This window comes from Pseudopipra pipra, chromosome 3 (genome assembly GCF_036250125.1).
Source record: "Pseudopipra pipra isolate bDixPip1 chromosome 3, bDixPip1.hap1, whole genome shotgun sequence".
Classification (NCBI taxonomy): Eukaryota; Metazoa; Chordata; class Aves; order Passeriformes; family Pipridae; genus Pseudopipra; species Pseudopipra pipra.
In genome coordinates, this window is record NC_087551.1 from 44,892,073 (window position 1) to 44,906,821 (window position 14,749).

Genomic DNA, 14,749 nt, shown 5'->3' on the forward strand with positions numbered 1-14,749 from the left:
TTATTCTCAGAAATAGCTGAACTAGTCAAACTTGAAAGTTTGCAAAAGAATTGAGCCTGAGGCAGTCTTCTGGCATGGAAAACTCCAGTCTAAATAGACTTGATTTGGTAGAAATAGAAGCAACTGAAGCATAATTCTATGATGGGAATGTGTTGGTAAATTCAAGAGGTGGTGCAAGAGCCTCAACCTTGAGTGAGAATGCAATTCAGTTCTTCAGCACCATCTTCACTCCATCCTCCCCCCCCAAGTTGAGTGACTTGAGCAAGGCCATGCCCAATTCTGTGAGCACGACTCAAAAATGTCTTCTTAAACACACCACTTAGCAGTGGGACAACTACTGCTGTCCATGGGTTGTGTAACTGGATAGCAAATGAAAATCAAGCCCAGTTTGAGAATTTGTATGTACTGAATGTGCATGAGTGCAACTTGGGTGGAGTTGTGTCGGCTTGTCATTAGCCACGCGTAATATAGCAATTGTTTTAAGGCCTAGAAAGAGCAGGGAAGCATACGGACAAGAAACTTTTTATTTCTGTGCTTGAAGTAGAGGAAAAATAGGTTGCTTTTAGGCAGTGACCCTAATGAGGGGTTTGGAGGGAATAGCAGTAGTTATGTGCAACAGATTGATATGTAATATGAAAAACTCCGTGAATTTCTGATATGAGTCAAGGCAGTAAAATATCTGATGTATTTTCTGAGTCCAAAGGTTGAATGGGGCTGACCTACGATTCCTTACTAGCAGGCTTTCTTCTGCCCCCTAATTAAAAAAACCCAAACAAATAGAAAAACAAGTAAAACAAGCAAACAAATAAAACCCACCCAAAACCTGACAGTGATGCAGGAGGACCTGTGGAAATGCCAGCAAATTTCTATCTCCTAGGTGTACCTGTTGACCTGCTATAAAATTGCTTATACGGAGCCTAATACTGTCTTAACACTTCAATAAGCTTTTGATCTAGCTTGAGACAGACCTTGGTACTGCTTTGAGAAAAGTTGTACAGTTTTGGCCAAGGAAACAGCCTAAAGCTGCTAAATGCTACCAAGTGATCCCTGTTTCCAGCCTGCCACAACTCTTCTGTGTTCCTTACTTGCAGCACAGCTTGGGCTGTGCTGCCAGCCTGTTGTCTGCCTTGCTCTGCTCTGCTGGGCATCTCCCCTAGCCATGACACACCATTGCCTTCCTGGGAGTGCTCTCTTCTGGGGAGAGTAGGATCTCACTGTATGGGGATGTGGGTGTGCTCTCAGTGGACAGTGCTTTTGCCTCCCTGGCTGAGGAAAAGGACTGCTCGATCTGTCTCCTGCAACTTATGTTTCACCAACAAACTCTCATTTTTGTAGGACTGGGAAGGCTGTGGAATGGAGTCTGCCAGAGGAAGCTGGCAGGGGCTCCAAGATGGCAAGAAGCACTGATAGAGGCTGAAGAACAGAATGGAGATTTTGACATTAACCTTTGTAAAATTGATGTGAATTTCCTTGCTATTGCTAACCTAGTATGTCTATTAAATATGTCTTGTAATTTGTTATCTTGTTTAAACAATTGGTAGATAAAGAGGAAGACTACCTGACCACTACCTGACAACCTTAACCACTGTAAGATCAAACAAAAAAAACCCAACAGAAGACAATTATGTGTACTGTCACTTACATGCACTAACCTTTGTCTTATGTGGATGTGTATCAGAATAATATGAATTGTTCTCCCCAAGTCTTTCTGGCACATGGGTGACATCTTCCCTGGAGCACAGAACTACAGTAAGATCCTTGAAGACTAGTTGCTATAACTACTGCCTGAGGGCCTGGTGCTGAGTGTGCAGAAAACGTACAGGTTCTCTTAGATAAGGCTTTCTAGTATTTTGCAGATTTTTGTACTGAACAGCAATTTCTTGAAAGTGCAGTCAGAAGTTAAAATTCAGGTGGACATGTATGGTATATCATACCTTTCTCTTCCCCTTGTTTTCTTATACATTTCTCTCCCATTTATCCTGCACTTAATTTTATTTTTTTTTGTAGCCTGTTATGTAAGCTCAATGTGTATACTACATTTGTACTTCCTCTCAAAAAAGCAAAATGTATTACAGCTTGGAAACTTAGTAGAAAAGTCATGGTCAAATGACTGAGAAATCTACAGCCCTGGCAGAGAAGTCTGAGGCAGAAAGAGATTTTTTTTTTAGGGTTTTTAGCTTTCTGGTCCATTGAGTGATTTTTCTTGGGACATTTTTTTTTTTGCCTAGATGTTCTCATGCATTCAGGGGAGTGCACGTCTTCATAAGTTCTGGCAGCACTCTGTTCGTCATGTTGGCATTAGTCAGTTCTTATTTTCTGCACACCGAGTATGCTTTCTTTTAACTAGAGCTTGTGATGATAAATATTAGTTTCTCACTCTGAAAATCAGAACATTCTCGCGAAAGGCTTGATGCTCAGTAGCTCTAAACAAGTACTTTTCCCTTCATGGAAATGTGTGTCAGGAAACCTACGTGTAAATGCTTTGTGCACTGTTGTCATTCAGGTTATTTAACCTTTGTTGAACTGCAAAGCTCATGGTGTGTTTTAGAGGGGAAAATGAATCATCAGCTTTAGAAACAATTATGAATACCTTGTGTGAGCAAGCTAATTTCTTTCCAGAACCACCATTTTCTTTGCAGCTGTCTTGAAGAGCAGTTAGTAATGTACTTTTTTTCCTTTTCAGTTTATTCCTGTTCTATTTCTTGGCTAACTTTCCAACATACTTTTTCCAAAGTTTTGTCTCTTATACTTGGTAACTTTCTTTATCTTGGTGCTTTTTAGTGAATATTCCTTCATTTTAGAAAGCAATGAACTTCTTATGACATAATTAAGTAAAGTAAACTTACAGATTTATTAATGCCAGGACAGTATAAATGTTCTCAATTGTCTCTGAGCCCTTTTACTTTTTCTGCATCCTCTGCTAATTTTTTTTTAATTATTTTTTTTTTTTTTTAACCTTTAGGATTTCAGTATCTGTTCTAATGCAGTGGTGGTTGTAGATGATGAGTTTTATTACACAAAAGCTTCAGAGCTGCAGTACTGGACTTCCTATGACTTAACAGACTGGCTGTGACTTAACAGTGCTTTCCTGTTCCTTTTACTGGCATGCCAGTAAGTCATTCATGAGTTTGATGGTACTTGATAGAACATATATGAGCACTTCAATACTTTGGCCTCCTTACGTTGCACCTGAGTAGACTTTACAAGCCACAGAATTATTCTTACAGAGCCTTTAATTTTTTTCTTTCTGTTCTTAGTGTTCATGTATTTCTTTAGCTATCTTTTGGGTTATACCTAGTTCTGTACTCCCATCAAAAATGAACCTGAATTTGTACCATAATCTATACTGATATTCACAGGGCTTGTTGGATAAACTGGGGAAGACTGAGAAGGGAAGAAGAGAAGGAACCTTAACTGCCACAAGGTATTCAAGTGTATTCATCTTGCACACCTGCACTTAAAATTTAATTATACATTTAACTAGGTGTAAGCTCTATACAGTGTGGAGGAAAACAGTGTGAACATACAGAATTTCAGAAGTAAAATCCTTCAGGTATTTTTATATCTATTATATGCAATATTATTTAAATAGTACTTGTAGTTGTGGTGCAGCAAGATTGCTACTTGTAACAAATTGCTAGTCCAGTGTAACTCCTGTTGAAATTTTTAACAGTAATTGTGGTTGTCAGCACATAATAGTTGTCAGCACATCAGAAAACTCAGAACCTTAAATACCGTTGGTGCCTTTGGGCTCATCCAGAAATTTTGAAATGTAAAAACAGTAGAGTAATTGCTGGTCTTGCAATAAAGCAATGTTAAGTTCAATTTTTACTTTTTTTTTTTACTTTTTTTTTTTTTTTAAATAATGTTTGTGGAAAGCCAAATGAGAGGCAAGGATTAGGATAGCGGGCCACAAGTGAGAGTATTTGGATGCCATTGCTAGCTTTGTTCCATTAGATTTTGTTTGAATATTTCTGCATCCTGGGCCATGACATCCTTAACTTTTAGCTTGTGGTGATTGTGCTTTTATGAAATGAAATTTACGGGAAAAACTGTTAAAGTGTATTTCTTGTTGTTTTGAAGTTTTTCCCTTTTCAACTTACTTTTTCAGGTATCTTCCCTAAGTAAAATTTGGGAACACAATGTAAGCAGCATCCTCCAACATGCATTCAAAGTCAGGTCCTCTGAATGTTGTAAGGTTCACTCTTGAATGTGTTGCTGAAGAGTTACTCTTTTGATGTGCAGCAAACAGAGATTTGAAGGGTTCCTATTTTGCCAAAATGTCTCTATCAAGTCCAAACAACTTTCTCTTGCAATCTGTCAGTACTAAAGCCTTCCTACAAAGATGGGTGAAACTTCACCCATTTTTGCTTGTCTTTAGATGTAGGCTATTTTGGAAAAATTGTTTTTCTGACTTTGCTTTAAGAAGAAGCATCACTCCCAGGCTGAATCTAAGGTACCTCAAACTACCAGTGTTTTAATTTGTTTCCCCTTAAGGAAAAACTAGTGGCTGAGTATGGAGATTTTTCTATCAAGTCTTGATAGATGGATTGGATTACACCCAAAGGACACAGTTCTGAAAAATGGAACTCCCTTTTCTTCACATAAGTGGGATTTTAGCTTCTTCCTTTGCTAAATGTTCAAGTTGTCTCCTGTCCTCTGACATCCTGAATTCTTTTCATTGATTTCCCATTTGTTTTACCTGTATCCAGGATTCAGCACTGTTGCTAGCAGCAAAACACACATGCTGTGCACCTTCTGCTACAAGCACAAGTCATCCTTCCTGCTATTAGCTGTTTCAATACTCTGAATGTCATTCAGGCCAAGCTAATTTTTCTTCCTCTTTTGTTAGTGTGATCTGTCTTTTGCCTCTTTGCTTTAATTAGGATGGTCTTCCAGTCCCCTTGAACATGGATATGAAGTGCCTGCAGCAAGTATATTCCATATATATTTCTACATGTGCAGCTGCATTTTTTCCTTGCCATACTGGGACCAGTATGTTACACCTTTTTTTAAGTTTTCCAGGTTGATGAAGCATCTTTTCAGCAGTCACTGCTGACCTTCAGAAATTATTTTTAAAAGGGAGAAACATGCAGGTATTCAGTTTCCAAACTCTCAGGAAGTAAAGGCAGCAATCTTGGCATGAATCTTTTTTCAATGACTTCTAGTGTTACTATATAAAGGAAGGTATGAGTCATGCAATGAAGGTAGGTTCCTGTGTGTTTCCAGTTATCATGCAGGCATTACTCTTTTTCCTTGGGGTTTTTCTCACCTGTCTTAAGCTTAATGCAGGCTACCAAACTGGGTGAATCTTAGGGGGAATATAAGCATATACACCGTGTTTTTTAGAGAGTAATAAATTCACACTCTAGTTGTGTAGGTGTATAGATAACTTACCTATTTCTTAGTAGCAGTTGTATCAGCTAAGAGCTGCCTAATTTAACCTAAAAATGTAATTCTGAGATATATCTTCATTTGCAGCTCTCTGATGGGTATACCTGCATTTCATTTCTAACCAGTTTCCTGTACCAAGCAGAGTAATGTTACATCAAAAACTGTAGGAATTATTGACAGTGCATTTGTAACTTACTGTATAAACTAGGAGTTAGTACTTTCTAAAAAGGTACTGTGTGCAACATTTGCAAGACTGTACTGGTTTCCAAAAGATACCTGCAGAGGTGAGGAATGATAAGCTGTGGCTGTGAGGTCCACTTTATATCTCCTGTGATGCTCTGTATGAAAGTCATGGGATTTTTCTTTGGCCCAAGGGCAAACAGTAGGTTACCTTGGGAAGACCTGGATCACGCAAACAGTCCCTAAAGGGCAAGGCTGGGGTGGACAGCGTGAAAGAAATGTAAGACTTATTTTGCTAGCTCTAATCCAGGATGCACCCTTTCTGATCTAAATTCGTGATGATAGTTAAATGAGATTTGAAGCATAGACCGTATATTTTGTTTAATGTGAGTCTCCCTCCCCCTTTAAATAAATTTTGGTTTTAATTACACTGTTTCAGCCTTCGATTAGAGTGAAGTAGGTGCACCATGACATGTCCTTTAAAGAAAAATAGCTTTGTAGCCAAACGGAAATGGAATTCTTTTCCACAGATTATTTCCCTTCAGCTCTGCCCACAGGTTGGTGACAGTTGTACTGTTCCCAGAGCAAACAGTGAAGCCTCTTTCAATTAAGCACCAGGTCGTGCTCAAAATTATTTCTGAAAAGTCTGTGGGCTGGGCTACTCATTAAGATTAGGAGACAGAAGTTTACAAGTGTGTTTTTTGCTTTTTTTTTATTATTGTATTGAAATCGGGGATGTTTATGTAATCTTTAAAACTTAAAGGGAAGTAGGCAGTGTTGAAGGAAAAGCAAATATTAATATGTCTTTCATAGCTATCTCACAAGAAAGTCTTGAAGTGGATTGGCAATACTTTTCTACATTACAATACTAGAATCCAATAGACACGTGTAAATGTTATCGAAAAACTACAATACATGTCTTTAGCTTGAACCGTGGTTAATTTCCTTTTCTTTTACCATAAAAGTTTATATTGCAGTTTCTTGCTTTGCTTAAAGATCTTGGGATTTAGCTATTCCTCAGCCCTGCTTTCAGAGAAGTAAACTAGCAGGAGCCATAAAATTATACCACATGATTTTTCCTCCCCCCTTTTCTGACTGCTGTATTTAAATAGCAAAGGAAAAATCAATGGAATTTACTGTGACTTTTTACTTACATCTTTCTTCAGAATTTTGACTTGTCTTGACGTATTTTATTTTTTTTAATCTGTGCTACATTATTTATTCCCTTTTCCAGTATGCTGCACTACACTTCTCACTTCTGAAAAAGTGACACAAAAAACCCTACAGACATCTTAACATGTGTTTTTTCTAAGTGATTGTTTCTCTGCTGCTCTTAATCAATTGCTTGATAGTGTTTGAAATAAGACTGTACAAGCCAAGTGACAGACTTATGTAAAGAAAGTCTTCTGTATGAAAGTTATTCTCATCCCAAACTGGTTTAAAATTCTGTTTAATGTCCTCTGTATTATAAAAATATAAACATGTTGTTGTGAGTCATTCAAGCTACTAAAAAGGGAAGTGAAACTAGATTTTTAAAATAAATCTCTTGTTTAAGCTTACTCATTTGCTGTAACTCTTAGAAGTTAGCTGCAAGGTGTTGGTACTGTGTTACTGTGAAAGGCTGATGCAGCAAGCAAATAATTGTGGTTTTTTGACTGGATGTTGATAGGATCTTGTTCCCTTTTATTCATAAGCAATACTGAATATGTTGAATTGTACATTTAGGATTAAACCTCTAGTATTGATTTGTCTGAATTACCTTCTAGGATGGAACTGTAAATATCTTCATTTATTTGGGAAAGAACGAGCAACTCTAGGGCACTGGAGGGATATTATCTATTTATGAAAACAACCTTCCCCTCCATAGATGAAGAAACTATGAAGCCGGGTGGGGGGGATGGGATCGGGAATGGGACGGGACACAACAAAACAGACAAGACACATAGACAGAAAAAAACCCAAACCAAAACAAACAAAAAACCAAAACCAACAAAAAACCCCCTTAATGAACTTTGGAAGTTCCTTTATTTTCACTGGAAGTCCAATGATTTTCTTGTACCTCAGATTGTGTCAGAAGCTATCACTCAATATTTCAGCTTTTGGGGTGATAATAGACTGCATTATTCATTGAATGACACAGAACAACTGTAAAATAGCTGAAGATGAGAGTAAGAAACATGTCGATTAAAGAGAAACGTATAGCTGTGACGGAGAAAAGTTGAAAGCAAATATGTAGTCGTAGCCACTGGTGAAAACTTTACGCAAGTTCCTTATGTGACTTGGCAGCAGCAGCCTGTCATAAGCGTTTTACCAGCTCTCCTTTTAGACTCCCGCCTGCTGGTTTCAGCCTCTAATCGAGGTAAATGGAGTTCTTGGGTCTGAAGTGGCATGCTGTTTCTGATATGCTGGGGAAAAAAGTAATCTCTTGTTCTTGCATTAACATCTGATCCAACTGGTTATTCGATATTAGCAGTAACACACAGGATAGCAAGCGTATATGAGGATATCAAAGCCGCTCTGCAGCTTGGTGCTGATCTTTAGGAGAGAAGTTGAAAGAGCATAACAGATGTTCCCCTCAAACAGCTCTGAAGCTAGGAAGGCTGCATTAGCAACCAGCCTCGTGGACAGAAAAGTTGCAAAATGCAAACAGCCTGCTGAATAAAATATGCCCAAGTTCTAGTTTTGTCCATTGTTTCCATGGCAGCCTGGGGCACTGTGGCCTGATGCAGCTGAGCAAACTGGACTCCTCAGTCCTGGCTAATGCCTCTCTTGCATGCTTACCAACAGAGTGAGAGGGAGAACTCTCCCCACTCAGGCTTACTAGGCAACAGTGGTTCTCACAGAAACAGCTAGAATTTATAGAAATTAATTTAAAGGCTGCTACAGAGGAAAAGGAGGAATAGGAGAAGACAGTGAGAACAAGGCAGAAGCAGTATCAGAGACATAGGTGACTGACACCAGGTGTCCATTCAAAACGACGTGGTAGTGGGGGAAAAGGGGGAAAGACCTCAGCAACAGTATTCAGAGGACTGAGCTGGGAAAAGAAAGCAGTGACTAGAAATGGGTATCTACTTTGGGAAAAATGAAAAGAAAGCTAGGAGGGAGCATCTGTAAGCTGTTATAAGGAGCTGGCTTAGGTGGTGGGCATTCTTGTAGCCTTCTGACTAGGTGCTCTCCTTTTTCAGGGGCAGATGACCAGGCAGGATGCAAACAGAGAAGGGAAGCTAATGCATTTACTTGCTATTGCTTTACAAGCTCTCCCAACCTGCGTCACTGTCTAAGGATCTGTATAACTATGTTTTTAATTAAGAACTTCGGTTTGGAATCCTACAAGCCGATTTGAGAACCAGTATTTACAGATGAGTGACTTTTTTTATTTTCCTCTTATGTTCTCAGTGAAAGGCATGTGAAGGGGAAAACAAAAGATGCTCTATGTCTTGTAACTTAAGATAAAGTAATGTTATAGATGTGGGAAGAGTGCTTGTGATGAATTAAATAGTCTGATGAATTAAGTAGTCCTCAAGAGACTATAAGCTGTTAGATGGAGACTTACAAAATTTGAAATACTACATAGTTTTGGTAAGAAGTGTATTTTGTGTTAACTGTTATTAAAGTAATTTAATGTGTGATAAGAGAAAATAACTGAGTCTGCCTGTTTGAGAAGACTCTCCAAATAAAGCAGATTTTGGCCTGTGAAAACATTTATACACCTTTGCAAATAACTGAAATGTAAACTGAAAGTGACCCATAGTGGTACGCAATTACTTGGAGGTCAGCAATGGGATAATGTCTCACATTATCTGAATTGAATGAAGGATGACTACAAAAACATATAAAATTTGTTAATTCCTTTTAAGCCCTCACTAATCTGTGTGATTGTGGATAATCCCTTGGGTTGGCATCAAAATCAGTATGTAGAGTGTAGTCAAAAGCATGATGTTCAGCCTTGCAGCATTGCTTGTAGCCCACTAACGCTTTTAAGAAACTGCATTGCATGTAATTTTCTTCTCTTTGACCAAGCTAGGAGTGTCTTCAAATTTAGAAGTGCTCCTATTGTCCTCTTTCCTCTTGTCCTCCACCTTAGGTTTTCTCAAGGATCTTACATTTGATAGTGCAAAGAAGACAAACATGTTTTTCCACATTTGAAGGCCCAGGTTTTTTTGGGTTGTGTTTAATCAAGAATGGAGACATTGAAAATAGGAAGGTTCCTGAGTTGCCAGAGAAAAAAGCAAATTAACACCCGCATGTGCACCATCTCTCTTTAAAAGTTACATACATTACTTTAAAAGTTATGTTCTTTACCAAAGCTACCGGAGATTAAGAATGTTCTGTCTAACCAAAGGACCACTTGACCTAACATGGTTTCCTCTCATTCCTTTCATTCTCTTTTCCAACCCTGCCACTTACAAGTCTTTCTCAAGACAAACAAGCTGAAAAATCCAAACCCTCAGTTTAGAGCAAGGAATTAAAAGATGTCTTAGTTACGCCTAGACAAGTTGTTCTTTCTTGTTACATGACCGTCATTCTTCCTTCACCAGTCTCTAGATTTAATAGTGTTGTTTTTTAAAAGATGGAGATGTACTTCAGAGCAGTCTTGAATCTATGACACTGAAAAATGAAGGGATGTAGATATGGGGAAAGTGTCCTTACAGTTAAAATATTACATGCTTTTTAAGCAATTTAATTGAAAATCAGCCTTTTTTTTTTTTTAACAGTTTAGCTTCATAAGCTTTTATTTACTCTGTGCAGCACTGATCTCTATGCAAACTGCTCCTTCTAAGCTGTAGCAGCACTGCCACTGCAACTTGTTCAAATAGACAGATGGTGTGCTATTAAATCCACCTGAATGCCTCATCAACAGTGAGAGTAGGCATTGGATGGTTTAGTGGGTTTTAGGGAGGGGGGAAAAGCCCCCAACGTTAATACTAAAACAAATTGATGCAGCATTGTTCATGACAACCCTGACAACTGGTAATGGAAACTTCCAAAAGTCTTGCCTAGATTTTTTGTTTTGTTTTGTTATTTAGATGGTCTTTTCACTGTTGTTCTCATGGTCTCATTCTGGACCTTTGGTTGTGTGAGCTTTATAATATTACACTAGATGAAAATAAACCTTGTGCTTAAAGATAAAGGCTTTTATTCAGATGAAAGGAATTGCTACCCAAATATGATATCAATCTCAAGAAGATACCTTATTAGAAAACTTGAGAGCAGGAATTATAAAAAAAGAAGATTATTCTTGTGTGTGTGAATAATTTGCAGTGACTCATGCAGGTTGCCAGATAACCTGATTCAAGGCCTTTTTTCTGGCAGAAGGTATTCGATCAGAAAAGGCCATGGCTATTAATTACTCCCCTTTCTAACTTGTCAAGAGAACTTAAATGTACAAATGAAGAAGAAAAAAACCAAAACTCAAAGTACTAGTCTATTTAGTCTTATCAAAAGTGTAATATTAACTTGGTAAGTCTTGCTTAGTTTTTGATTTCTTCTTCTGTATGTGATGGTTGATATTTGCCTGGCAAACAACTAGCCCAGCTCCAAGTTTTGATTAGCAGTGGTGAAGGGTTTTTGTTTTGGTTCTGTTCTGTTTGTTGTACTGGAGTTCAGTAGTATGGGGAGAAATGATTGCACGGTACACACTTATCACAGTCTGATTTTTGGTCACATTTTTATGTGAAACTAATGATTTAGGATCTTCTTTCTAATAAGTGACTGAGTTCCGTGGCAGGGGAAGTATGTAGAGCAAGAAACCACATTGCACAGATTTACAGGATTTAATGCAGAGGAGCTGTTAAGTCTGTATTGTTTCATGTTTCAAAAACTAAGAATGAATGTCCTTCTTGCACTTTCATGTGTATCAGTTATTTCTGTTGTGGCCCTCAAAACGACTTTTTCTTTTATTTATAACAGAGATAATCCATATTTTTTGTTTACGAAAGATTCAAGTTTCATGATTCATTTTGAGATAAGCCATTTTTGGGGACCTATTGATGTATGGCAATGTGTGAGAAGAAAATAAAGATCAAAAGCAAGTGGCATGATATGGAAGAAAGACAGTGGAAAGTGCTTAGCTTTTCTTACTTTGTTTTATTAGATGATTAAACCTCACTTTTAGTCCAAGAATTCCTAGCACTTTCCCATGATCACCCTATACCTTAAATGGTAAGGCGGGGTGGAGGACTTAAAAAGCTGGATGTAAAATGCAATGCATGTGAAAAATACAGAAGGGCCTACAGAGATACTATTACAGGACATGACCCCTAGAAGCAGAAAAATTATGACCAGCTATTCATATCAATTTGATTATTCATGTCCAAAGTAACAGCTGCTGGTAAAACAGAGGGTCAGAGTATGTCTCCAAACACATGATCACAGCATTTTCAATCTACTCCAAAGATTACTTCTCCACCCACTTCCCCATACCTCTAACTTGCCTATTTCCCTTTATTTTTGATGTTTGTATACATACAATGTCTTATAGATCTCAGCAATGATAGTTCTGACACACTTAAATAGCTTCTATGATTCTCCCATGATCTGCTTCACCCTTAATTTCACTTATTAGAACACTATCTCCCTCCATCACTTTCCATTACTATACTTCTCTCTCAACTATGTGGTTGAGAATGCGGATAATACGTGTCATTAACTCTCTGACCCTGGGCTTGTGATGTATAGAGACGTTGTTAAGGGTTTGAGGTATTAACAATCAGAGCTGATGACAAGCTTTCCAAGTAAGTGCTGACCTGATGTACAAGGTTAATGTAACTGTTTGATCTGCCTAATGACGACCGATAACATTAAATATTTGCTGAGTAAACTTCCAGGAATCTAGTCAGCTCTTACAGATAGAAGGTAAAATGAGCACAAAGAGGTCTAATTCATATTGGTTTAAGAGGATGTCCATGAAAAATGGCCTTGTTGCACTATTTACCAGCTCTTAGTTTTGGGCTTAATGTCAGATACCAATGTAAAATACACTGTCCTCCTATCTTATTAATTTCTAGGCACTTTCTCAGTTGGTGTTAATAATAGGTTATTACAACTAAATCTTTGAAAGAAACTGTGTTCAAAGTCTTGCAGTGGTGACTCTTTTGGTTTTATATCCCTTTTTATGCAGTGCAAGGCAAGTATTAAAGGAAATCAGTAGCTTCAGTGGTCCAAATGACTAGACACTTGCTCAAATGCCTATGCTCCCCTGTGGGATTGAAACATGGGTTTTTATGTCTGGAGAAGAGATCACAGGTTAGTTTCCTCTGAAGGAATATGCTATACATGCACCAAAATTGCTAGGTGATCCAAACCAGGATGAATTTTTGTGGATGATGGGAATATTTGCTTCATAACCTCATTACTGCTCTTAAATAAAACAGTATTGTGGGTGTAGCAATGGGAACAGATGAATGGGTGTTTTCTAATATCAGGGAATTAATATTATATAACTAGTGTAATTAGTGCATCCCTGTATTTCTTAACAAGAAGATGATAGATTTTTTTCCTACAGACTAACCTGGGCAGAACTGTCCCATGATAACTTGTATGCCTGTCTCCTTGTCTTTGCAGCTAATTTGTATTGTGCAAAAGGGAGCATGTGGATTGATGTCTAGATTGTTCATGCACATAACGATGTGAATTGTTTATTCCCTGAATTCTCTTTATGGGCTCATTTTGAAATAAGTTTCTCAGTTACTGATGTGAGTAGTTCAGGAGATGGCTGAACATGCTATAATTTTCCACTTCAGAAATGGCAGTGCAGCAGCTGGAGTGAAAATGTTCACATACTTACAATCTTCAGTTTGCATAAATCAAAAGAGTGACACAGATGTTCTGCATCTGAGGATCTAGGCCATCAGAGAGATAATGTACAATGAATAACGTTTGATTGAAACGTGCTATAAGATTCACTTGTGTAAAAAATGTTTTTTATAGAGAAAAATGCATAATACTACAACTACACAAAGCTGATGTTAGGTAGATTGTTAGAGTTAGTAGCCAGCAAATGGAAAATGTAAGTTGGAGTGTTTTTCTGTTTTTAACAAAAGAAAATGTTCTCTCTTAAGATGCTCTTTTTTTTCTGCTATTGAATTTTGCAGGAGTTCGTAACTTGCTTCATTCTACTTCCAAGCTTCATGGGCTTGATCTCACTTCCCATAGCAAAGCCAAGCCAGGCAAGGTGATGAGAGAAATTCCAGCAGAACCATTATTTTACTAGTTTTATAGCACTGAGTACTAGCTGAGAGCTTTGCATGGTTTTCCCTTTTTTTTTTTGGCCATAGTTTTCTTCATTTACAGAGCAAGCTCTCATTTCTGGAATTGCTATACTCCTCCTTTGTAAGGAAAAAGTGCTTTGGAGCCTGGTGCATTGCTTTTGGGAAATGACAGCCTGCATGTCTGACTTTTGTATCTGTTTTCCATGCTTTTCTTTCAAGCTTTTTATCAGTCTCTGACAGCAGAGTATGTGGTGGGACATTCACTTTTATGTCTCTACTTACTTAGGATGCATATAGAATAAAACAGTGTTACATTTGTTATTTTGAAAACACTCTTTCTAGGGAAACAATCTCCTTGAAAAGTTTTGTGCTAGCAGAGTCCTGAGTAAAACTCCAGGGAGTATATTTGACTAACATTGGTATTTCAGCAGTGAAGAGAAAAAGTGAATTTGAAGTGCCAGCAGTAGAGAGATTGTAGGAACAGGTAGATATTTCTCATTTTTGTGATTTGTGCTGCTGGAATGAGCATGCATGATAATGAACATCTGTACACTTATTTTAAATAACCCAAACACCTATATGCAGAGACTTTTTCTGCTGATTTCCTCTTTTACATTGTATATTTCAACCTAATGCTCTGTGCTAACTAAATCTTTCAAATACATATGAAGAGCCATATAAATGTTCTTTTCTACCTCAGGCTGCATTGGTTCACTTAACTGTTCAGCTGCCAGAAGAAGCAGCTTTTCCGCAAGGAGTGGAAAAAAAATTCTATACTGACAAGTGCTGAGATATTGTTGATTCATTCATGAATTGATTGGTGGAGTTGAATTAACTTTCTTCTATTACCGTAGGTGCTCAGAATATAGTAGACTTATTATCCATCACCATCAATTTTGGAGCTGTTCTTAGGCTTTTTTTAATAATTTAAAATAGCAAATAAGAATTGCCATTCTGTCATCTTA

At 37.7% G+C, this 14,749-nt stretch overlaps 1 protein-coding gene across 3 annotated transcripts in view; it reads left to right on the forward strand.

The window, feature by feature from the left end:
• Nucleotides 1-14,749, forward strand: part of RPS6KA2 (ribosomal protein S6 kinase A2) — a 284,874-nt gene that overhangs the window by 35,168 nt on the left and 234,957 nt on the right. Inside the window, exon 2 of one of the 3 annotated variants that reach the window (XM_064648960.1) lies at nucleotides 3,360-3,424. The exons of the other annotated variants lie outside the window; for them this stretch is intronic. The gene's annotated coding sequence lies outside the window, so the exon portion shown is untranslated. The remainder of the gene's footprint in view (nucleotides 1-3,359; nucleotides 3,425-14,749) is intronic. 3 annotated transcript variants of the gene reach the window in all.